Raw genomic sequence first — 26,458 nt, forward strand, 5'->3', positions numbered from 1 at the left:
TCTTTGTGGGAAATTATTGTGTGTTATATTTCTAGGCCTGCGGGAACCCAGACAGCTACTGTTAAACATGTTGAAAAGTTAACTCAAAGACAGTCAGCGTCATTAAATGTTTAAATTTTCAACGGAATATTTTTGGAGTTGATTTGCTGCCCACCCATTGTCCTGCCTCCATTAAATCCCAAACATTTAGAAGACAGTGTGTAAGCCAGTCAGTTGGAAGTTGGTTAGGGAGGGGTGAAGGATGAGGTGCAAAAGAAATGAAACAGAAACTACAGCCACTTCTCCCAAGAAAAGAAAACTGCAGCGTGTGAAGGATATAAGTTAACAGCATACAGTACTTACTGGGTGGTTATTAGTATTGCTGCCTATGTAAAGTTTTAACCTCCCACATCTCACATAACACTACTGTTTTTGGGGGTTAAAACCCAGCCCACAGCCCACAATGCACAGAAGCAGGCTATTCGACCCATCTGAATGACACGTTGTTGCAGTCACGAAGAAGGCACGCCAGTGGCTCTACTTTATTAGGAGTTTGAGGAGATTCGCTATATCACCAAAGACTCCTGCAAATTTCTATAGATGTACGATGGAGAGCATTCTGACTGGTTGCATCACCGCCTGGTATGGACGCTCCAATGCACAGGATCGTAAGAGGCTGCAGAGGGTTGTAGACTCAGCCAGCTCCATCACGGGCACAGCCCTCCCCACCATCGAGGACACCTTCAAGAGGCGGTGCCTCAAGAAAGTGGCATCCATCACTGAGGACCCTCACCATCCGGGACATGCCCTCTTCTCGTTACCACTATCAGGGAGGAGGTACAGGAGCCTGAAGACCCACACTCAATGATTCAGGAACAGTGTCTTCCCCTCCGCCGTCAGATTTCTGAACGGTCCTTGAACCCATGAACACTACCTCATTATTCCTTTTTTTACACTATTTATTTATTTTGTAATTTAAAGTAATTTTATGTCTTTGCACTGTACTGCTGCCGCAAAACAACAAATTTCACAGCATATAAGTCAGTGATAATCAACCTGATTTATGTTGGTGCTGATTTTCTGTGTAACCCGCCTTTCATCCCACTTCAACTGATAGGATCTGCATAGCCCCTGCTGCTTTCTGGGGACACAAGAGACTGCAGAGGCTGGAACCTGGAGCAACACCTCCTGCCCTGCCCCACCGCACCCTACCGTACTCTATCCGACCTGGCTTAATCTGCCTGCCATCCTTCAGAGCACACCCTTCATCACCTCTGGCTCATCACATGATGCCCAGCACATCACGGACACCAGCCTCCCCTCCTTGGACTCTTGTCTTTACCTCTCGCTGCCTTGGTGAAGCAGCCAAGGTTTTTACCTGTACGACATCAATGCACTCTGTACTACCTCAATGTAACTGCACTGTGTAATGAATTGACCTGTACAATCGGTATGCAAGACAAGTTTTTCACTACCTCGGTGCAAGTGACAATAATAAACCAATACCAATACTACTCCCCCTCTCCTCTATATACCAGCTATCTCCCCTCTCCGCTCTGAGTCCTGATGCAGGGTTTCAACCCGAAACATCGACAATTCCTTCCCTCCCCCCCACACAGATGCTGCTCAACCAGATGAGTTCCTCCAGCACACTGTGTTGTTCTCGTTTCTTCCTTATTTACTTCCCTTCAATTATTTGCCTTAGCTATTCCTTGTTGCAGCAATTCCTGTATTTCCAATGCTCTGGAGAAAGCACAAACTCCCTTTTGGATTTACCGGTGACTTTCTGACATTTACGGTTCCCAATTTTGTCCTCCTCTGAAAATTTATTATCCTATCGGAACCTTTCAAGGAATTGGATTCAGGCATGCCCCTTGGCCAATGTGGCTCACAATTGCTCTAAGTGAGAAGGTTGTAGATTCAAGACTCCATCCAAAGTCTAGGGCATAAAATCGAAGCTGATATTTCTAGTGCAGTACTGAGGGAATGCCACACTGTCGGAGGTGCTGCTTACCAGATGAATTGCTGAACTGTGGCCTTATCTACGCTCCCAGCTGGATGTTAAAGATTCCATTTAAAGAGGAGCAGGGGTGTTGACCTGACCAATATTTATCCTTTATCCAACATAACTGACATATAATTCCTCTGATCGTTTTCACTTTGCTGTCTGTGAAAGCTTGCTGGAGTGCATTTAAACTGGATTTTTTTCCAATATTAAAACATTAACTAGACTTCAAAAAAAATGTAATTGGCCTTAAAACACTTTGGGACATCCTGAAGTGTGTAATACATCCTGCAACTGTCTTTCCTTATGAATATTAAAAATATAATAATTGCAGGAGTCATAGAGCAATACATCATGAAAACAGGCCTTTCAGCCCAAAAGGACTATTTATAAATAACAAGGAAGTGGCAATAATTGGTTTACTCTTTGAAAGAATGAATAAAGGCACAAATTCTCTGCCCCCGAGGGTGGTGGAGGCTAGAGCATTAGATACATTTAATGGGGAGATAGATGTATATTTGAAAGATTGAGGTTTATAAGGGAACTGGCACAGGAGCCAGAGTCAGCCACAATCATTTGAATGGCGGGATAGGTTTGAGGGACCGAGTGGCCTGCTCTTGTTTCTATTTTCTTGCGTCCCCCTGAGCCGAATAATTTTCTTTTGCGGACAGAAGGGACTGCAGATTCTGGAATCGGGGGCAAAAAAAGACAAACTGCTGGAGGAACTCAGCGGGTCGAGCAGTTTCTGGTGGGGCGGGAAACGAATATCCCCCTCCCCGTCCCCCGCAGACGCTGCTCGACCCGCTGAGTTCTAACAGCAGTTTGGTGTTTCAGTTTTCTTTTGCAACGAGAAATGAAAGTGAAAACTCTCCAGATTCGCTTCGCCGGCACTGCGGTCGCGCACTTTGGAGACAGTCCCGAAGATTTGGACGGTGTGGAGGAAGCGGCGGTCCGGCAGGAAACTGTGCGGAGTTGATGTTGGAAGGAGGCTCCAGTCAGGTGATTTGCTGACCCAGTGGAAGTCCAAAATGCAGCCAGAGAGAGAGAGGGCGACAGACAGGCAGACATGATCTGCCTGTGCTGCGGGAAGGAGCCGCTAATCTAACTTTAATTCTCCTGCATAACGTTGCGATCTGTAAGTAACCATCAGTTCCCTGCAGATCACGTTAGATTGAAACTGACAGCAATTGACACATTGCCCCATTGCAACAGTGTGTCTGTTACGTTGTATCCATTCTGATTGGTAACCCCTTTCACTTCAAATTAAGTGGATCTTGTTTTGATGGTGATGGTTTGTTTTTAAATTGGATTCGTCTCCTTTCTCAGCTCTGGGAGCCAAACTGTTTTATTTTTAAAAGAAGAGTATCGACTTTTTGGTTAAGAGGGGGGATTTTGGCCTAGAAAGTAAATCGAAAGCGAAATAAAATTCGACCCGGTGTTCAACGCTTCACGAAAGTAGAGTAATTAGATAATAGTGCAAGGGGAGAGGTACACTTTTTGCAACGCTGTTTATGCTGTCTTAAAGTGAAAGTTGATTTTGTTTTTGTCCGTGAAAAGACGCGTCTTGTTTGCCGAATTGAGCAACCTATTGTTGTTAATACGATTATATGATCGATACATGGTGTTATTTATGGAAAAAACCACGCAGGGTTAGTGTGACAAGGTGGTGTCAAGATCGCCAGTGTTTTAATTTTATGTTCTGTTTTAAATACCAGCTGCACTGAACTTTTCAGTTTCGAGGCTGTAAGGTTGTGAGTGCATGTTTGTGTACGTAGAACAGTACAGCACAGGAGCAGGCCCTTCGGCCCATCATGTCTGTGCCGACCGTGACGCCACATTTAACTAATCTCTAATGCCTGCACTTGGTCAGTATCCCTCTATTCCCTGCCTGTTCACGTGTCTGTCTAAATCGCTCTTAAATGTTGCAATGATATCTGCTTCTACCGCCTGTTCCAGGAACCTACACTTTCTAAATAATAAAAAAACTTGATTTCCTTTAAACTTTCCCCCCTCGCCTTAAATCTATGCCCTCTAGTATTTGACATTTCCACTCTGGGAAAAGACTCTAATTGTCTACCCTGTCTATACCTCTCATAATTTTATATAATTCTTTTCGGTTGTCCCTCAGCCTCTGACGCTCCAGAGACAATAATCCAGCCTCTTCATATAGCTCATATACGCCAATCCGGGCAATATCTTGGTGAGCTTCTTATGCACCCTCTCCAAAGCCTAAACATTCTTCCTATACTGTGGTGACCAGAACTGCACACAACACTCCAGGTGAGGCCTAACCTAAGTTTTATACAGTTGTAACATGACTTCCTGACTTCTATACTCAATGCCCCAACCAATGAAGGCAAGCATGCCACATGCCTTCTTTACCACACTATGCATCAGTGTTGCCACTTTAAGGAAGTTATGGACTTGCGGCCCAAGAATCCCTCTGTATGTCAGTGGTCCTGAGGGATCTGCCATTTACCATATACTTTTCTCTTACATTTTGTGACATCAAAATGCAACACCTCATGCTTCTCTGGATTAAACTGCAACTGTCCTTTGTCTACCCAAATGTCCAGCTGGTCTATACCCTGCTGTATCCTTTGATGACCTTCCTCGCTATCCACAATTCCACCAATTTTCGTGTCATCTGCAAACCTGCTATTCAGACTGCCTACATTTTCACCCAAATCATTAAAATGTAACAAACAACAGAGGTCCCAGCACTGATCCATCAATGGTTAAGACCTCCAGTCAGAAAAACACCCCTCCACCACTACCCTCTCTCTTCTATGACCGTCAATTTTGGATCCAATTTACCAATTCACTGTGGATCTCATGTGACTTAATCTTCTGGACCAGTCCCCCATGAGGGACCTTGTCAAATGCTTTACTAAAGGCCATGTAGGCAATATCCACTGCCCTACCCTTGTCAACCACTATTACTATTTCCTCAAAAAAAGACTCACTCAAATTTGTGCGACATATCTTCCCATTCACAAAGACACGCTGACCATCCCTAGTAAGTCCATCATTTTCCAAATGCAGGTAAATCCTGTCCCTAAGAATCTTTTCCAATAATTTCCTGGTTTGTCTGTGTTGCTCTTCTTAAATCAAGGAACAATATTGGCTATTCTCCAGCCTTCTGGGACCTCACCTGTGGCTAGAGAGGATTCAAAGTTCTCTGTCAAGTTGCCAGCAATCTCTTCCCTTCCTTCCCTCAGTATCCTGGGATAGATCCCATCAGGACCTGGGGACTTATCTACCTCAATGTTTTTCAAGACACCCAACACTATCTCCTTAATATAAACATGCCCTAGAATATCAACATACCCCTTCCTAATCTCACTGTCATCCATGGCCTTTGGAACAGGTACATGGATCGGAAAGGTTTAGAAGGCCATGGGCCAAATGCAGGTAAATGGGACTAACTCAGGAAGGTATGTTGGTTGGCATGGATGAGTCAGGCCTAAGGGCCTATTTCTGTGCTGTATGACTCCTCCTTGGTGAATACCTATGCAAAGTACTCATTATAGACCTCATCCATTTCCTCTGGCTCCACACATACATTCCCTCCTTTGTCCTTGTGTGGACCTTCCCTTTCCCTAGCTACCCTCTTGTTTTTAATATATGTATTAAATGCTTTGGGATTCTCCTTAATCCTACTTGCCAAGGACATTTCATGGCCACCTTTAGCCCTTCTAATTTCTTGTATGTTCTCTCCTGCTTCCTTTATATTCATAAAGGGCCTTGTCTGATTTTGGCTTCCTAAACCTTGCATATGCTTCCTTTTTCTTTTTGACAGCTGGCCTTCAAAATACTCCCACATGTCAGATGTGGATTTACCCTTTTTCAGCCTCCCCCAATCTATTTTCTCCAGTTCCTGCCTAAAACTTGCTGTTAGCCTTCCCCCAGTTTGGCACTTTCACCTGAATACCAATCTTATCCTTATCCATAACTATCTTAAAACCTATGGTTGCTGTTTCCAAAACGCTCCTCCACTGATAACTGGCTAGGCTCATTCCCCAAAATAATGTCTAGTACTGTCCCTTCCCTGGCTGGACTATCTACATACAGTTTCAAGAAACTCTCCTGGACGCACCTAACAAATTCTGCCTTGTCTCAATCCCTGGCACTAAGGAAGTCCCAGTCAATGTTGGGGAAGTTAAAATCACCCACTCCAACAACTCCCTTCCCCCACCTTGATGACTTGCCCATCTCTCCTCCCCTCCTCCAGCCTTTATTCCATGGTCCACTGCCCTCTTCTACCGGATTCCTCCTCCTTCAGCCCTTTGCCTCTATCTATCATCCTTTGCCCTTTACCTATCACCTCTCAGTTTATTACATCTTGTCCCCCTGCCCCACCCACCTACCATCCCCCCCACCCCCCCCCTCACCTGGACTCGCCTATCATCTGGAATCAGCTGTCCCCTGCCTGCATGTGCTCCTCCCCCTCCCCCCACCTCCTTATTCTGGCTTCTGCCCTCTTCCTTTCCAGTCCTGTTGAAGGGTCTCGGCCTGAAATATCGACCGTTCATTTCCCTCCGTGGATTCTGCCTGACCTGCTGAATTGCTCCAGAGTCCACCATCTGCAGAATATTTTGTGACTACAATAACGTTTTGTTTTTAATGTCTTTCCATGATTTGCCTACATATCTGTTCCTTTATCTCCCACTGGCTATTGGGAAGCTTATACTATAACCCCTTCATAGTGATTGCACCTTTCTTATTCCTGAGTTCTAACCATTTGGCCTTGCTGGATGAGCCCTCCAAGATGCCTTCTCCTAGCGCAGCTGTGATATTCTCCCTAAACAGTAGTACAACTCTTACCACCTCTTTTACACCCTCTGTCATATCTGAATCATCTGTACCCTGGAATGTTGAGCTGCTAGTCCTGCCCTCTCTCTACTAGGTTTCTGTCATGGCTACAATATCGTAGTTCTTGGCACTAAGCTCATTTACCTTGTGTGTTATTACCCCTTGCATTACAGTGAAAACATTTCAGACCATCAGTCCCACTGTGTTCATTAACCTGAGCCTGCCTGTTTTTATTGTTAGACTTGTTTAACCTGTATCTTCTCCTTAATCAGTCAACCTGCTGACCTACTGCTCTGGCTCCCAACCCTTGCCACACTAGTTTAAACCTCCCAAGTAACACCAGTATAATTAGAATTTTGTGCAAATCTTCTCTGTTCTGCTTGTTCTTTACTGCCTCTGTATTTATCCAAGTATTTGGGAATATCTAAATATTCACACAGAAGTGTTTATTTGACACTTCTTTAAAAAAAATTGGACAAAGCCTTCAAATATTTTGCAAGGTGGAAAGGTTGGACACCAAGCCAAGTTAATTGGGTGGTAAAAAAACTTGACTAACAAGATGGGTTTGAAACGAGCAGAGGGAGCTCAAAGATTTTGAGGAGGGAGTTCCGAAGGATGGAATCCTGACTACTGAACGCACAGCCAGCAATGGCAGGTGTGTAGGGGAGGGCGAAGTTTCATGAGATGGCAGAGTTGGAGGGATGCAAAGTTTGAGGAGAGAACAACTGCAGAAAGGGAGTAGGGAAGTGAGGGAAAGAGTGAACGTTTTCAAGTTGAAGCATCGGGGGATCTGGGCACCATTGAAACTTGGTGCAATGAAGTTGGTGGGGACCAGAGATTTGAATAAGCTGAAATGTGTGTGAAGTCTGTTGGACGGAACCATGACAATAGTAAATTATGAAGCTGACCAATGTTTGTTTGGAGCAATAAAGATGGGTGAGAGACACAGACTGGTCAATGGTGTGGATGGGAATCTTGCTGTAAGGCAGCATTTAATACCTATCACTAATTGCCCTTGAAAAGATATGGTGAGCCACTCCTTTGGATGGTGTGATAAAGATATTTGAGCAGTTGTATAGAGAGTTCAAGCATTTAAACCCATCAATGATGAAGGAGAAAATGAGGGGTCAGAAGCTTGTTCCTTGAGATCACACTATGGTTACCAACAGAATCAGATTTATTATCACTGTCTTATGACATGAAATTTGTTGTTTTGCAGCAGCCGTACAGTGCAAGGACATAAAATTACTATAAATTACAAAATAAATAGTGCAAAAAAAACGAATAATGAGGTAGTGATTATGGGTCATGGACTGTTCAGAAATCTGATGGCGGAGGGGAAGAAGCTGTTCCTGAATCATTGAGTGTGGGTCTTTAGGCTTCTATTACCTCCTCCCTGATGGTAAGAGGGCATGTCCCAGATACAAAAGTTCCCGACAATGCTATGGGATGGCTGTGTGGGTGAATCATGTTGACTTTGATATATATCAAACATTTAACTGGGGGAAGTTGTTCAGTTGTTTAATTCAGTGGCACAGCACATAGTGTTGCTGCTTCACAGCTCCAGCGACCAGGCTTTGACCCTGACTTCCGGTGCTGTCTGTGTGGGGTTTTCATGGATTTCCCCTGCATGTTGTGGTTTCCTCCCACATGGACTGGTTGGTAAGTTAATTGGTTACTGTAAATTACCCCTGGTATCGATAGGTGGAGATGACAGGCAGGTGAGAGAGAATGGGCCACAAGGGAGAAATGAGGAATGAGATTGATGGAATTGCTCTGAGAGCTGGCATAGACTTGATGGGCCAAATGTCTTCTACATCATAATAAAATACTCCGGTCTGAAAATGAATATGAGAAATTTTATTCATCTCAAGACTGGATATCAAGCAATAAGTCTGAGAACACATAGGTATTGGAACATACAACAGTGCTAGAGGAGCTAGTTCTGTGTATCGGTGCTCTTTAGGTGGAAGCTGACCATGTCTTTATGAATGCTGTGAGGCAGTGTGTGTAAAGGAGGAAACGGAGGAGGAATAAAATCCATTGTTGCCTGTGCTCTAATTATTGACATGCAGCTGCCCTTGTTAGTGGAGGGGGTGGGGAGATCTGTTTAAAAAGACAGCTGGTAGTGCAGGATAACCTCAGGGTTTTTTTTTGCTTTCCATTATGATTCTGGAACATAGGGGAGTTTTGTTAGTGGATAATAAGAAGGTGGGGGAAGACCAGAAAAAAGCATCATAAGGGTATGATCATCTCTAATAAATCCACGAGCAAGTTCTGAGGAGACTTCCTTAAAGAGTTTTGAGAATGTGGAACTGGGTTTGATTCAGACCTCTGTTGAAAGCTCATGAACCTGAAACATTGACTCCACTTCTGTCTCCACCTGCTGAGTATTTCTAGCATTTTCTGTTATTATTTTAGTTGGACCACATAGCATGTTTTGTCAGTACAGTGTGACCTTGTCAGAGACAACCAAATTGCAGTGGGTGTTCTGTAGAGACTGTACATTCAATACAATTTGGATGGTTGTGGCAGGGTCACATGTAATTGTTCAACCCTGATTGCCCTTGAGAAGGTAGTGATAGGGTGGCCTTGCAGCAGTTTAATCTGACCAAATGACTTGCAAGGGTCTGATTTAATTTCGACGCCTGTGGTAATAAATGGAGCCTATAACCTCTGTACAAATTCAGATGACCTGGAAGTTGGAACAACTAATGTTACTGTTTCTATTCTGGACCCTGTATAGGATTGTTCATTAGCACCATAAGTCAAGGGTTTCAACAAGATAGCAGGCCCCCAGAATCAGATTTATTACCACTGACTTAAATAACGTGAAATGCATTGTTTTGCGGCAGCAGTACAGTGCAAAGACACAAAATTACTCTAAATTACAAAAATAAATCAGTGCAAAAAAAGGAATAATGAGGTGGTGTTCATGGACCGTTCAGAAATCTGATGGCAGAGGGGAAGAAGCTGTTCCTGAATCGTTGAGTGTGGGTCTTCAGGCTCCTGTACCTCCTCCCTGATGGTAGTAATGAGAAGAGGGCATGTCTCGGCTGGTGAGGGTACTTAGTGATGGATGCTGCCTTCTTGAGGCATCACCTCTTGAAGATGTCCTCGATGGTTGGGAGGGTTGTGCCCGTGATGGAGCTGGCTGAGTCTACAACCCTCTGCAACCCCATGCATTGGAGCCTCCACACCAGGCTGAGCATACCAGTAATGAGAATATGTTCTCTTGATGTTTAGGCAAATCTGTTGTGATTGATATCTTCCTTACTACTTTTTCTGCTTTGGATTCTATACTCCTGGATGTTTGGAAAGGGCCACAAGGTCAAAGTTACCTCAGCAAATAAATCCGAACAGGACGTAACGACTTGCAGTTATATAATGCCTTTCACAACCTCAGGACATCCTGGGTCACATTCTACAGTGAACAATGTACAGCATGATCACTATTTTAACGTAGAAAACCTGATTAGGCAGAGGAAATTTCTATCAACAAAGACCTTTTTTTTATGTGATGTCGATTGTGGAATAATGGTTGACCATGTAACTGGTTGGTAGGGGGGGACTCCATCTACCTATTTGAAATGGTGAGATAGGATCTTTCAGTCTGAGAGATGATAATTCTCATCCAAAGGACAGATCTGTATTAATACTAAGTTCTGTTTGTATCTGTATGCTAAGAGGAATGCAAATGATAATCTGGTCAGGAAAGAGGAGGCGGCATATGTCAGGAATAGGCGGCTGGGATCAAGTGAGTCCCTTGAAGAGTATAAGGGATGTAGGATACACTTTCGAAGGAAATTAAGAGGGGAAAAAGGGCCATGAGTTATCCCTGGCGGATAAGATAGACGATGCTGGAAGATTCTACATTAAGAGTAAAAAGATACCTAGGGAGAGAATAGGTCCCTGTAAGAATCAATGGAGTAATCCATGTATGGGGTTGCAGGAGATCGGTGAGGTCTGAAATGAACAGCGTAGTGGTTAGCGCGACGCTATTACAGCGCCAGCGATCGGGGTTCGATTTCCGCTGCTGTCTGTAAGGAGTTTGTACGTTCTCCCTGTGTCTGCGTGGGTTTCCTCCCACATTCCAAAGACGTATGGGTAGGTTAATATGAGTTTAAAATGGGCGGCGTGGACTCATTGGGCCGGAAGGGCCTGTTACCATGCTGTAAATAAAAACAAAACTTCTCATCTATTTTTATAGTGGAGTAGGACATGGAAGCTAGTGAGTTCAGGGGAAGGAACAGTCATATCCTGGAGCATATCAACATTATGAAGGAGGAGATGTTGGAGATCTTGAAATGTATAAAGGTGGCTAAATCCCTGGGACCTGGCCAGGTGCATCCTAGGATGTTGTGGGAAGCAAAGAAAGAGGTTGCTGGGGTTCTGGTTAAAAAAAATTGTATCTTTGTTAGCTATAAGTGAGGTACCGGAGGACTGGAGGATGGCTAATGTTGTGCCTTTATTTAAGAAGGGCATCAGGGATAAGCCGGGGAACTACAGATCCTTGCATCAAAGCTGGGAAAGTTATTGGAAGTAATTCTGAGAGACAGGGTTTAATTGCAGTTGGAAAGGCCAGGATTGATTAGGAATAGTCAGCATGGCTTTGTGCATGGGGAATTGTGCTCCATGAATTTGATTTGAGTTTTATTTCTGAAGAGGTGACCAAGAGGATTGATGAACTGCTCAGTTCTTCCTCATATTTTCCACCAGTCTGCTCGCTACACTATTGGAAGGACATGATTAACTAGTGAGGGTGCAGAAAAGATTCAGAAATTTGCCTGTATTGGAGGGCTTGGGTTATCGGGAGAGATTGGATAGGCTAAGAGAGGCTGAGAGGTGACACGATAGAGGTATATAAAATTATGAGAGACGTAGATAGCCATTGTCTGTGTCCCATGGTAGGATGTCTAAACTCAGAGGGTATAGGTTTAAGGTGAGAAGGAGGATGTTTAAGGGAATCTGGAGGGTACATTTTTCACACAAAAAGTATTAGTTTATTATCGTTACTTGTACCGAGGTACAGTGAAAAACTTGTCTTGCATACCAATCATACAGGTCAATTTATTACACAGTGCAGTTACATTGAGTTAGTACAGAGTGCATTGATGTAGTACAGGTAAAAACAGTAACAGTACAGAGTAAAGTGTCACAGCTACAGAGAAAGTGCAGTGCAGGTCACCAGCCCTGTAACATTATTATTACTAATAGTAAGTGACATTGAATTTAAATTTAAAAGTGTGGAACGATTATAATAAAGGTAATGAGTAGATCTGTAGAGAGCAGCTTGCAACGAGTCGCCATGCTCCGGCACCATCTTGCTGCAATAGTTGGTGTCTAGAATGAGCTGCCAGAGGAGGTGGTGGAGGCAGGAACAGCAACATTTAAGAGGCATCTGAGCAGGTACTTGAATGAGCAGGGCATTAAAGGGATATGGAATTAATACAGGCTGGGTAAAGATAGGCATGATGTTCGGCAGGTCGGCCTGTTGATATGCTGTACGATCCTATGTCTTGAGAAATGCACCTGTGGAGTGCAGAAGCTGCACTGTGGAGTATCTCACGGCAGGTTTAACTCTGCAACAGCATTAGACTTTAGGACATCCATGGAGAGGCATATTTAAGTGCTGCAGAGGCATTGGAGCCCAGGCAGAAAATCTTTCCACTTCCATGACCTGGTTTTTATTCATCAATCCTAATGTTGCCCTGGGTTTCTGGTATCAAATCTTATTTGATCATTGCTCCTATGATGCACTGCAGGATATGAAAGGTGCTGTAAAAGACTAAAGGACGAGGGGTTGGTCTCCCAAGAGCTAAGGTGTTTAAGGGAAGATTTAATTGAGGCATCAAAATCATGAAGAATTTCACTGGAATAAACAAAATAGGAGCCTCATCTGCAGGCTGAATGGCTGATAGAGGGATTTAAGGCATAAAAAGTAGAAAATGCTTAATGTACAAGTCAAATTGATTTCATTGTCATGTGCACAAGTAACGTGGGGTACAGTACAATGAAAACCGTGCATCACAGAGATATTCGACAGATTAGGCAGCATCTGCAGAGAGAATATTCCCAGTATTTTCTGTTTTTTTTATTGAGGCTACATCTTTTTACATGGTGAGTTATTATCAGCCTGGAATAAACATCCTGAAAGGCTGGAGGGAAGAGTTTCAGTCATTGCAGAGTGCTGGGAAAGGAGCGGGGATTTGAACTAATTGGATGGTTTGCTCAAAGAGCTGTCATGTGCACAATGTGCTGTGTGCACGATGTCCCTCTCTGTTGTGTGAGTCTCTTTCACACTGACCATGCAACAACCAACAGCTGCAAGTCCTTTCTTTGTAAAAAAAAATTGGACTAACTGAAAAGCTAATCATTAATGCCATCAGGGGTGGTAAAAATGAACAAAAGCAAGGGTTTAAAAATAGATCTGCACACATCTGATTTATACAGCTAGTGATTTGTGATTCACCATGACAATGTCAGCTTTGCCTTTGACTGCTGATCCAGGCTGAGTTCGTTTAGCACATGTGGCATGCCATCTGACCTCAAAAGAAGGAATACCCATTTAAAGAGCAGATTTTACAGCTTCAGGATATCGAAAACCACTTTACAGCCAGTGAAACATTCACTGTTAGAGAAAATATGGGGGCCAATTAGTGCACAGCAAGCTCCCATAAATACTAACTTAATAGTGATCGTGCAGTTGGTTTTATATTTTCAACTCTGTTCAACTGAGGGCAAGCTCCTCCCTGCTTCCCCCACTCCCTGGGTAGTTGTAAAAGACTCCACAGCACTCTTTTGAAGAACAGGAGATTTTTCATTAGGAAGAGCAAGAGTACGTCACTCAGTCCCTCGATTTTGCTGCATTACTCATGGCTGATCCAGTCCTTGCCTCCAGCATCATTCTCTGGGTCTCTTCCCATATCCATTGATTCCATTGTTTGCCAATCTCCACCCTGAATATATTCAATGGCTCCATCTCCACAGCTCTCTGTGGAGGAGAATTCCAAACATTCCTGACCCTCTGACAGGAGAATTTTCTCCTCCCCTCCATCTGAAATGAGTGACCCCTTATTCTGAAACTATGCCCCCTAGTTCTAGATACCCACACAAGGAGAAACATCTTCTCAACATCCACCCTGTCAAGAAAAACAAAGGACTGCAGATGCTGGAATCTAGATGAAAAGCATGATGATGCTGGAGGAACTCAGCAAACTAGGCAGCATCCGTGGAGAAAAGCAGGCAGCAACGTTCCTGACCCGAAACGTTGACCGCCTGCTTTTCTCCACGGATGCTGCCTGACCTGCTGAGTTCCTTCAGCATCATTGTGTTTTTCATCCACCCTGTCAATCCTCCCTCAGTTCAATAAGTTCACCTCTCGTTCTTCCAAAGTCCAATGTGTACGACCCAATCTGCTCAACCTTTCTTCATATCAGTAATCAACCTGGCAAGTCTTCTCTGTATCACCTCCAATGTTAGCACATCCCTCCTTAAATGTGGAGACCTAATCTGTGCATAGTTCTCCAGGGTTGTCCTGCCACTGCTCCTGTAAACTTGCATCAGAACTTCCCTACTTTTGTACGCTGTACGCACTTGCAAATAAAGGACAACATTCCATCAACCTAGTTTATACCTGCATACTTACTGTATTCAAAACTAATTTTTTGAATTTTATGTACTGGGACATTTTGCAATCTCTTTCTGTTTCAAAATAATTTTCTTTTCAATACTTCTTTCCATACAATATTTATCTTTCAACCAACAGCAATGAAACAGCAGAATGCCTTGTCATTTATCTCGTTGCTGGTTGGAGCTTGATGTACACAAGCATCCTTGCAACAGCAACAACACGTTGAAAATAATTCTTCGGCTGTAAAGCTCTTTGATGTGGCCTGAAGTTATGAAACGTGCACATGAGGTGACGCTGGGCAGTTCCTTCACCCGAACTGGAGCACTTCTGCTTGCACTTAAACTCCCTTTGTCCTTGAACACAGTTACATTACTATCTCCCCTACTTTGTATTTTTTATCGTTGTAATTCCTGGGAAGATGTTATTCACTGAGAATCAGAATCAGATATATTATCACTGACATATGACATAAAATTTGTTGTTTTGCGGCAGCAGTACATTGCAAATCATTGAGTGTGGGTCTTCAGGCTCCTGTACCTCCTCCCTGATGGTAGTAACGAGAAGAGGGCATGTCCTGGATGGTGAGGGTCCTTAGTGATGGATGCCGCCTTCTTGAGGTGTTGCCTCTTGAAGATGTCCTCGATGGTGGGGAGGGTTGTGCCTGTGATGGAGCTGGCTGGTCATACGAGTGATATTAAGGTGACTGAACTTAATAGAATAGTTAACCATGGAACAGTTGAGTGAACTCAACCAACAGCTGAGGTGTGACGTTATGTGCTTCGGGAACCTGCTTGCTTTTTTTTCACGGTTTCTGCTAAGCTATTAAGGCAGTGCTGCAAATCTGCTCTGCAGTGGGACATCTGACTTGCATCTATACTTCATATCACCCTCAAGATTAAAAACAATCCTTTGATTTCTGTTTCTGTTTAAGTGATGGCTTGGAGCTTTGAGGCTTTTTTCACACTTGCAGATGAATGCCTTCTTAACTAAGTGGAGGATTCCTGTGACTTTTGAATCATTTTGATAAGGACACTTTCCAGAAGCACTGTGTTACAACTTTGTGTCATTGTAGAGTAATAGAGCATAGAAACAGGTCCTTCAGCTCAACTTGTCCATGTTGACCAAGATGCCCATCTAAGCTAGTCCCATTTGCTCACATGTGACCCATATTCCCTCTAAACCTTTCCTAATCCATATACCTGTCCAAGTGTCTTTTCATTGTTGTTATTGTACCTGCCTCAACCACTTCCTCAGGCAGCTCATTCTATATACCACCCTCTGTGTGAAGAAGTTGCCCCACAGCTCCCTTGTAAATCTTTCCCCTCTCACCTTAAACTTATGCCCTCTAGGTTTTGATTTTCCAACCCTGGGGAAAAAGACTGAGTGCATTCACCCTATCTATGCCCCTCATGATTTCATACACCTTTTACAAGGTTGCCCTTCATTCTCTTACACTCCAAGGAAAAATGTGCTGGTCTGTCCAACCTCTCCCTATGACTCAGTCCCTCGAATCCTGGCAACGTTCTTGTAAATCTTCTTTGCATTCTTTCCAGCTTAATGACATCTTTCCTATGTTACTGGGTAACCAAAACTGTACACAATACTCTCGGTGCAGTCTCACCAACATCTTGTTTGCTCATTCTAATATCAAGTAGATATTTGATAATTCTCCAATGTTAATGGTGCTATACAAATTCAAGTTATTGTTGAAATCAAAGGAATTTCAGGAGGTAAAACAGAAAGTTATTGCTCAGCTGCTGTAGAAATATCTATTCTACATCCACTGTTAGAAAAACATTCCAGTAGTACAATTTAAACATTTTTACCAAATTTTTCATCAAGAGCTGTTGTCATCACTCGTGACAAATGAAATCATTGGCTCTACACCCTGACATTATGGTGCTTGAGTTTCCATCTCTATTTTCAATTCTGGTTTGTAGAAGTCAAGTCTAAACTGTATAGTCCTGATGGCCTCCTTTCCTTGGTCAAGTGGACATTATGTAATGTATATAATCTTCAGTTTTGCCATGTGCACTTTCAGATATCATCATTTTTTCCATTATAAATTGCCTATATATATATATAATGGAAATTCCACATGTAAACATTGCACTGTAATTGTTGCCTCTGACCACTGCTGGTGCTGCAGCACACTTTAGAACATAGAACATAGAACACTACAGCACAGTACAGGCCCTTCGGCACAACATTTATCCTACTCTAAGATCTATCTAACCCTTCCCTCCCACATAGCCCCCTACTTTTCTATCATGTGTCTATCTCAGAGTCACTTTAATCTTCTCCAGAGAAACAGCTGTAATTCCAATCCATTCCAGTGCTTTATTTCCCAGGATACAACAAGTTTTGACAAAATATAATGCATATTATTAAGAAGAGGTTTCATAGTTTTAAAATATTCTGTGCTGCTTATCCTCTCCCTCTTTTTCCTTCACCTGGAAACATTCTTGTATTTCACTTGGTCATTGGCTAGTACGCTATTTATAGACTTGAATGGTAATACACTTCCAATCCATATACCTTGCTCTCTCTTTTTTTGTGACGACTTGATCATTATAAATTGTTATTTTGGCATTTCCCAATCAATTTCGCTCTGAGAGCTGTCACAGCACAGTTGGGAAACATTGGACTCCAGAAAGCTCATGCAGTAAGCTTCTGAAGGTTACTTTCCAAGAATTATCATCCAGTGTATATTAAAACAAAATGATTAACCACAGGTAGTCCTGTAAGTAATTTGCTAGCATAAATGCTTTACAACTGTGATTTACACATTACTAAAATGTTATTGGTATACTATCTGTGTTGCTGTTTTAAAGCACAAGCCATGATGGGCACATGCAAGTGGTATTTTCATGCTTCTCAGTGAATGACACACTGCCCAGTCCATTACAGGCTTGTCACTTCCCTCCATCCAGTCCATCTTCACAATGCATTGCTTTAGGAAGGCTAATAATATCTTCAGGGATGCCTGCCACCCTGACCACTCCCTTTTCTCTCTTCTGCCTTCTGGGAGAAGATACAGGAGCTTGAAGGCCTGGACATCCAGACTCAAGAACAGCTTCTTCCCCACTGCTGCCAGACTCCTGAACCAGTCCCCTCTCTCACATCCCCTTCCTGGAGGTACTGCCACGTTCTCGGACTCTTAATTCTCCCGGTCTTCCGTTATCAACGCTTTTAGCGTTTGGATTTTGCACTACTTCAGGTTGCACTACTATCTTTGCATCATTCTTTTGTTTTGCACTCGTTGCTGTATTTATTATTACCACGTACACGATTTACTCTGTGAGCTTCACATGAGCAAGGAATTCCATTGCACCCTGGTGAGACAATAAACTAATCTGAAATCTGATCTGTTAATGGTCTATTTCAGTTTTAAGATTTCCATTAGACTATATGTGGTAACAGAAATAGGCTATTCAGCCCCTTGAACCTGCTCCACTATTCAATAGGATCATAGCTGATCTGCTATTCCTCAAATCTACTTCCTAGCCCTTTCCCCACAATCCTTGTTGATTAAAACTTTATTTCAGCCTGAAATACACAAGAACTCTAGCCCCATGACACTACTGAATAATTCCTCACTGGCATTATTCAGTATTAATGGGATTTTCATGTCATCTTCTACTATAAAGACCAACACAAAATATTTGTTTAACTCTTCTCCCATTTCCTTATTACCTCAGCTTCATTCTTGAAGGGGCCAATGTTCACTTGGACCTTTCTCTTCATTTTAAGTACTTACAGTAAAAGCTCTTTTTGTCTGCTTTTATATTCTTCTGTGGTTTGACCTCATTTTTCTCTATTATCTTTGTAAAGGCCCCATCTCAATCCTGGGAAAATGTCCCTGGTCTGGTGCACTAGCGCGGTGCAGGTTTGTATCTCCCTAGTACATTGAACCTCTTAACCGAAAATGTATTTGTCTTGCTATCTTCTCTTTATTCCTTTAGTAACTTTGAAATCTTTCATTTACTCAGCGTTTATAGGACATTTAACCCAATAAGTCCACATAGTGTTTATGCTCCATGTGAACCTCCTCTCAATACTTTTCACCTAACCTCAGTAAAATAAAAACGTTCAATTGTTTATTGTGCATCTTCTTAAATACATCCCTGCTATTTGCTCCAGCTATTCCTCGTGACACCGAGCTTCTCTGTTGGATTTATTGGTCCCAGACTAATGTTTATGGCTGCCAGTTCTGGACTCACCTGTGTTCTTCCCCAAGATCCAATCTCAGCCGTCTGAAATACTTCCAAACTCCTCCAGAATTCTCTGTTGGTTTTATTGGTCCCAGACTAATGTTTCTAGCCTTCATTTCTGGATTCACCTACGTTCTTCCCCAAGATCCCCCAAAGCTTCTTATTTTCGTTATGCATAATCAGAACTCTTAAAAACCTCAGGGGTGCACATACAATGAATTATTTTTGAAGGGTACACCTCATCTGTGCAAATGAGCAAAATCTGAAAGAACAGTGTTCTATTTTAGTGCTTTGATGTTGGGTGGGAAATTGAAAGCATTCTCTCTTTACAAATAAAGTCATTGGATTGTCTGTTTGGTTGCACCACAGGGATGAGTAGACCTGCTCATTATTGACCTTCCTTCTACAGTGTTCCCTGCTTGTGAAGTATAACACTATTTGCCTTCCACCACTCTGGTGGTTAAATGCTGCAATAATGGAATTCTTGACTGGTAAAGCAACTACTCTGTTATTAATTAGTCTGCAATTGACTGAAGTATGAGCAAAATAGTGGTGGAAAGCTTTGGGAAACAGAGGTCATAGTTACACTTGCCTTATGCTATTGTCTCAACTTACTCATATCCTATCTCCCAAGATATTAGTTAAAGCATTCTCTTCAAATTCCCCGTGGTATTTATGTTGAATGTCCTCTTCAATGCTGTTGGAATCTTGGGGCTGGATTGTAACCAACTGCTCTTTATAATTGGCTAATGAATGTCCCCGTTAAGTGTTGTTGGATTCGACTGTTTATATAGTTTTTTTTAACATGTATAGTGTTTAATACACCTCAAGTGACTGCACAAGGAATGGCCGCTTCCTAGCTTATTGGTTAGTCCATCAGGTGAATATGTGTGTTCTCACTGGTTTGGCCACAGGTATCTAATAGGTTTCCAGATTGGACTATTGTTAGCTAAGGAGTACCTCTTATCTCAGGTATAAAAGGTGTCACTTTTTGTTAATCACTCTCTTGCTCTTGCTCTCTTCCGCCACCAACGCGCCCCCCCCCCCCCCCCCATGGCCCTAGCTCATCTTTAGTTCCTTTTTGTCTCAGCTCATGTCCCAGTAGTAAAGCTAGTGCCATGTGCTCTGTGACTGTTTCTTTGTTTTAAAATTTTCCTATAAAACTTTGTGAAGCACCAAGTTGTTTTCAACTCATTCCTGGACTCCTGAAAGAACCTGCAGATTCGAAAATAACCGGATCTGACAGTGTCTTTCGCTTGGATTGTTGTGTGTTAACAAGCCCCAGGAACCTATGGACCATGAAACCTAAAGGATGTCTTGCATGCTGCCTGGCTTCTGAGTTGATTGCCTCCAGCTGGCATGGTCCATAGGGTATTGCTGGACTTCCAGTCCAATTTCCACATACCCACCTGAAGCTGGTGCTAAATATGCCAGTGATTGTTCTCCAAATTTGTATTCAGTAATTAATGCAATATTCTGGATCAAACATCGTATGCATGGCACACCAGTTGCTTTAAAGTGCAAGGCCAAATGTTTGAGTTAGAATCAGTTCAACAAGATCCCAAAAAAGGGATCCACAAGTCCTTTAACTGTGTGTGAGAATGAATGAGAACATTGCTTTCCATTTCAAGCTGAAATTACAAGGTATTTGCTGTCAACAGCTTGCTGTTTAACCCAATTTGCCTAAATAAGCAATTGCAGTTCATCTCAGTATGATTTGTTGAGGTCAGTGACAACTACACAAAGTAGGATACCAGTAGACACATGGAGAATTCACTCGGACCTCCGGGGATAAAGATTTATTTATTGGGAAAAAAAGAAAAATCTTAAATAAGATGCAAAACAGTGTTTGGTTTAGTATTTGTGTATGTGGGCTTTGCTGCTAAGGGCATATTTTACTGCTCTGTGGAGCTTGTGGGTAGCTGCCTTATTGAACTGTTCCGGTTGCCTTTGAGAAGGTTTTCCTACATTTGCAACAAAATAATTATTTTCAAAGTCGTCTTAATCTTGCGTCAGCAAAGCTGGTAGCAAACTTGCAGTAGCAATGCCACACAAACAGCAAATAAATGCCTGGGCAATCAGTCCGGGTTCAGGGCTGAATGCTAGTTAGTAGGAGCCACCCACCTCCAACCAAAACCTTGTATTCCTCCTTCCCATTCCCCTTCCCCACACCCCCTGGCTCTTGGGGTAGTGCCATGGTATCATCCACCTGAACAGACAGAGTCTTAGTTCAGACCAGCAGCTCTGGCAATACAGCACATTCTCATTTTTGGTGTGGATTATGTATTTGAATCCCCAGAGTAAGACTTAAACACAAGACCTTCTAATCTGTGAAAGCTGGGAAAGTTACCAAATGAATCTTGTTGGCACTTGCTCAGTGCTCTAGAAATGCCAGTATTGGAAAAGTTGAGTTGCATTTGGTTACAGACAGATGATACGATCAATAGGAATGCTTGCTGAAACTTGATTAATGTTATTTTGCTTTTTTCCTTCCTGTCCTCTTAAATGAAAATAGAAAATGCCCAGTGTATACGAAGAGGGAAAGTTAATATTTCAAGTGCTGATCTAAAATTGGAACTTAACCCTTGTTTGGTTTTTCTTCACTCCTGCAGTCTATGCTGAGTATTTTTATTTCAAACTTTCAGCATCTGTGGTATTTTAGTTTTTGTCTTCTTGTCTCCATCTCCTGAAAATATAGTCCTAGGGCTAAGTCACCATTTGTTAATTATTATGCAAGATTACCTTGTATTTCTACAGTATCATCATAGAACCTTGAATAGTACAGCATAGGAATGGGCCCTTTGGCCCACGGTGTCTGTGTCGAATCCGATGCCACATTAAACTAAATCTCTTCTGCCCACATATGATTCATTTCCTGCATGTTATGTATCTATCTAAGAACCTCTTAAACAGCACTATCGTATCTGCTTCTACTACCACCCCCGCCAGCCCGTTCCAGGCACCTACCTCTCTGTAAGAAAAAACTTGCCCCGCACAGCCCCTTTAACCTCTTCCCTCTCACCCTTGTATTCGACATTTCTCCACTGGGAAAAAGATTCTGTCTGTCTACCCTATCTATGCCTCTCATAATTTTATAAACTTCTATCAGGTCTCCCCTCAGCCTCCGCTGCTCTGGAGAAAACAATCCGAGTTTGTCCAACCCTTCTTATAGCTCATATCCTCTAATCCAGGCAGCATCCTGGTGAACCTCTTCTGCACCCTCTCCAAAGCCTCCACATCCTTCCTGTAATGGGGTGACCAGAACTGCACACACCGTTCCAAGTGTGGCCTAACTGAAGTTTTATACAGCTGCAACATGACTTCCTGACTCTTATACTCTGTGCCCCTAGCGATGAAGGCAACCATGCTGTACGCCTTCTTTACCACTCTATCTACTTGCATTGCCACTGTCAGGGAGGTATAGACTTGGACCCCAAGATCCCTCTGGACCTCAATGCTGTTAAGGGTCCTGCCATTAACTGTATATAGTATCCCATGGCACATTAGATTATAAAGTAAAATTTGCCATGTGATGAGATATTACAACAAGGACATAGGCTTGACCAAAGATATTGGTATTGACAAGCAACTTTCGGAAGAGAGGCAGATGGCAGCACAGTAGATGGAACCGTTGCCTTGCTGCTTCACTCACCCAGGTTCAAACCTGACCTCCACTGCTATCCGTGTGGAGTTTGCATGTTTTCCCTGTGACCACATGGGTTTCCCTGGGTGCTCTGGTCTCAAAAGACCTATGGGTTGGTAAATTAATTAGCTGCTGCAAACTTCATCTGGTGTAAGTGGGTGGGTAGTAGGAACATCAGAGCCGGTTTAATGAGCATGTGAGAGTGATCAGATTACGGAGAAGTAAGTGGGGGATGGAATTAATGGGATTGCTCTGCTGATCCAGGCCTTCAAAATTATCTCTCCTGTTCCTTCTGCCTATCAGCTGCACAATCTACCCACTCAGACCCCTCTCTCCTCCCATCCCCGCACTGTTCCTCTTTTGCCCAGCATCCCTCCCTTATCTGATTCCACTCACCACCTTTTCTTATCAGACTCCACAATCTGCTCTCCTTTGTTTCCACTATCACCTTCCCTCCCTCCCCCACCTGACTGCATCTGCCCGTCAACCCCTCTTCACCTGGATCCATCTATCGCTTGCCATCTCCTGCCTCATCTCTCGATACTAGCTATCTCCCCTCCATACCCTCAGTCTTCTTGCAATGTCTTGACTCCAAACGTCAACTATCCCTTTCCCTCCACAGATGTTGAGTTCCTCAAGCAGCTTGTTTTCTGCTCCAGATCCCAGCATCATCAGTCTCCTGTATCTTCAGAATTATTCCTCGTGTTTACAGACCTGAAGTGTTTGGGGAGGTAAAAGTTTTGGTGTCAGTCTCAGGGTTTGGTGGATCTTGGTGGCCCATTAATGGGCCAAGATCAGAATCAGGTTTATTATCACTGACTTAGATGATGTGAAATTTGTTGTTTTGCGGCAGCAGTACAGTGCAAAACATAAAATTACTTTAAATTACAAAATAAAAAAAAGTCCAAAAAACAAAGGAGTGCTCATGGACCATTCAGAAATCTGATGGGGGAGGGGAAGAAGCTGTTCCTGAGTCGTTGAGTGTGGGTCTTCAGGCTCCTGTACCTCCTCCCTGATGGTAGTAACGAGAAGAGGGCATGTCCCAGATAGTGAAGGTCCTTAGTGATGGATGCCACCTTCTTGAGGTGCCACCTCTCGAAGACGTCCTCGATGGTGGGGAGGGTTGTGCCCGTGGTGGAGCTGGCTGAGTCTACAACCCTCTGCAGCCTCTTGCGATCCTATGCATTGGAGTCTTCGTACCAGGCAGTGATGCAACCAGTCAGAATGCTCTCCTTACCTAAAATAGGATATATTTTCTACGGAGGGAGGGCAGCAAAATTTCATCAGACTGATTCCTTGAATGGCAGGTCTGTCATACGAAGAGCGCTTGGGAGATTCTCTGGAGTTCAAAGAATATTTTTAATTTTAATAAATCACTCCATGTCCCAGCATTGACCCTATAAATTTGGAGAGGATTCACAAATTTCAGTGTGCTACACATCTTTTGATGAAATTTCTGCTACTAAGTAAAGAAAATACACTCTGCATGTTAATGCTGTCATTATCCATGTAAAATATGATGGGGAAATGATATTGTTATTAGGGTGAATTGCAGCAGTAAGTGCCTGGTACGATTTCTCATTCGCTGAGATTTTGACAGGAAATGTGTTCAAACACTGCAAAAAAAAATGCCCCAGATTAAGCATTATGCATTATTAACACATTTACAAAAAAAAATAGGTACGCATGAACAGTTATATCTATGTGTAAACTGCACGGTCTAGTTCAGTTTCCAAATAATCCTTTAAAACTCCAGGAACTGCAGTGAACCAGCTCTTAAAGAGTTAACTTTGAGTAAGTTTGCATAAATTTGGCATGTATACCTAGAAGTATGGAGGATTGAGAGGTGATATGATCAAATTGTTTAAAATCTTGTAAGGATTAAATGGGTCCCATTTGGGGAAGCCATTTTGTCCCGTGTGAATTGAAAGCAAGGGGACATAGAATTTGAGCTAGCTTATTTAGGAGTGAAATCAGAGAGCATTTTTCATACAACAGGTGGTAGAAATCTGAATGCTCTCATCAATAAGCTGTAGAAAGGGGTGGGGATGGGTGTCAAGTGAGATTTTTCAAGACAGATCATAAGTTAAGAGTAATAAAATGGAGAGACAAGAGACTGCAGATGCTGGACTCTGGAGTAGAAAACACAATGCTGGAGGAACTCAGTGGGTGAGGCAGCATCTGTGGAGGGAAGTGGACATTTGGCATTTCGGGTCGGGTCCGAATGAAGGGTCTTGACCCAAAATGTCAACTGTCCATGCTGATTTCCCTCCATAGAGTTCCTCCACAGCAGTTTGTTTTTTGCTAAGTTTAGAGTATCCTGTCTTCCAAGGCAACTAAGTAGAGTTCAGGTTCAGATCATCCAGGATGTTGCTGGATGAGGGAACAGTTTTGGAGCTGAATGACCTGGACCTATTCTTATATATTTATGAGATTTCAATAATTTGAGTGTGGTGTTACAATGCATCAAATACAGTATGTAAAGGTAACTTCCACAAACTTTACTTTATACTTGTTATCTGGATTTCAGTGCCGGTTCAACCAACCTGGGAATCCCAAACCATCTCTGTAATGTAATCATCCTGCAATTGAGTCGGCATTCTGTTGCTGACCCATTACAGCCAAGCAGTGTTTTACTGCTAGTGATTGATGGTGACCTTGGAATTGTCTGACCACATCACGGTGTAATTAATTAAACCTTTGGTGCTGGGCAGGGATCTATTTGTTTAATTCTTGGAGCGAGGGAATCATACTTGAGGTTGTGTTTCCATCTCTCTAAACTCCTCTGTGTTTAAGGATTGAAATTGGATTCCATTGAGTTGGAGCTGAAGCAGGTTCAGGCTTGCAGCTGGTTTGCTTGTGTCCTCCTTTTTCCATTATTTGCTTCATAATTGTGAAGTAGTACAGCACGGAATAAGACCCTTCAGCCTATCGTGTTACCACTGACCATCTACACTTATTTATTATAGGCATACCACCAGGCTCAAGGACAGCTTCTATCCCACTGTGATAAGACTATTGAATGGTTCTCTTATACAATGAGATGGACTCTGACCTCACAATCTACCATGTTTGACCTTATTCCTTATTATAGACCCATTTATCTACACTTCTCTGGTTCCATTCATCATCTTCCTTCCTTATCACGTTCCATAATCTGCAACCCTTTATTGTCTCCACATATTCCACACCCCCCCCACACCCCCAGCCTCTATCCCCATCCTTTGCTCCCCAACCTTGCTCTATCTGCCCATCAACCCTCCTCACCTGGGTCCACTTATCGCTTGCCAGCTCCTCCCCACCTCTTTATACTGACCATCTTCCCCTTAAACTCTCGTTCCTGACCCGAAATGTTGACCATCTCTTTGCCTCCACAGATGCTGCCTGACTCGCTGAGTTCCTCCAGCAGTTTGTTTTTTTGCTCCACGTTCCAGCATCTGCAGTCTCTTGTGTCTCTTTCTGCACTAATCTCATTTTTCCTCTTGTATTCCCATCAAATTCTCCTCTGATCCTCCAACTATCCACCTTCACAAGGCGCAATTTATAGGGCAGTGTGGTGGACGTGGTTTACATGGATTTTAGTAAGGCATTTGATAAGGTTCCTCATGGTAGGCTTCTTCAGAAGGTCAGAGGCCAAGGGATCCAAGGAAGCTTGGCTGTGTGGATTAGGAATTGGCTTGCATGTAGAAAGCAGAGGGTTGTGGTGGAAGGAGTGCCCTCGGATTGGAAGGCAGTGACTAGCGGTGTCCCGCAGGGATCGGTTCTGGGACCTCTACTTTTTGTGATATTTATAGATGACTTAGATGAGGGGGTGGAGGGCTCGGTTAGTAAGTTTGCGGACGACACTAAGATAGGCGGTGTTGTGGATAGTGTGGAGGGCTGTCGGAGCTTACAGAGGGATATTGATAGGATGCAGAGCTGGGCTGACAAGTGGCAGATGGAGTTGAATTCGGAGAAGTGTGAGGTGGTACACTTTGGAAGGACAAACTCCAGGGCAGAGTACAGGGTAAACGGCAAGGTACTTGGCAGTGTGGAGGAGCAGAGGGATCTGGGGGTTCATATTCACAGTTCATTGAAAGTTGCCTCACAGGTGGAAAGAGCAGTTAGGAAGGCCAATGGGATGTTGGCTTTCATAAATCGCGGGATTGAGTTTAAGAGCCGCGAGGTTA

The 26,458-nt window shown here is 43.1% G+C and overlaps 1 protein-coding gene across 4 annotated transcripts in view; it reads left to right on the forward strand.

Moving 5' to 3' along the window:
* Nucleotides 1-26,458, forward strand: part of tpra1 (transmembrane protein, adipocyte asscociated 1) — a 75,177-nt gene that overhangs the window by 14,833 nt on the left and 33,886 nt on the right. For 2 of the 4 annotated variants that reach the window (XR_007956520.1, XR_007956521.1), the window contains exon 1: nt 2,910-3,119. The exons of 1 other annotated variant lie outside the window; for it this stretch is intronic. The gene's annotated coding sequence lies outside the window, so the exon portion shown is untranslated. Of the gene's footprint in view, nt 1-2,909; nt 3,120-26,458 lie in introns of those variants that run through there. One more of the 4 variants, XM_052018564.1, reaches the window with a different exon arrangement.

This window comes from Pristis pectinata, chromosome 6 (assembly GCF_009764475.1).
Source record: "Pristis pectinata isolate sPriPec2 chromosome 6, sPriPec2.1.pri, whole genome shotgun sequence".
NCBI classification, from domain to species: Eukaryota; Metazoa; Chordata; class Chondrichthyes; order Rhinopristiformes; family Pristidae; genus Pristis; species Pristis pectinata.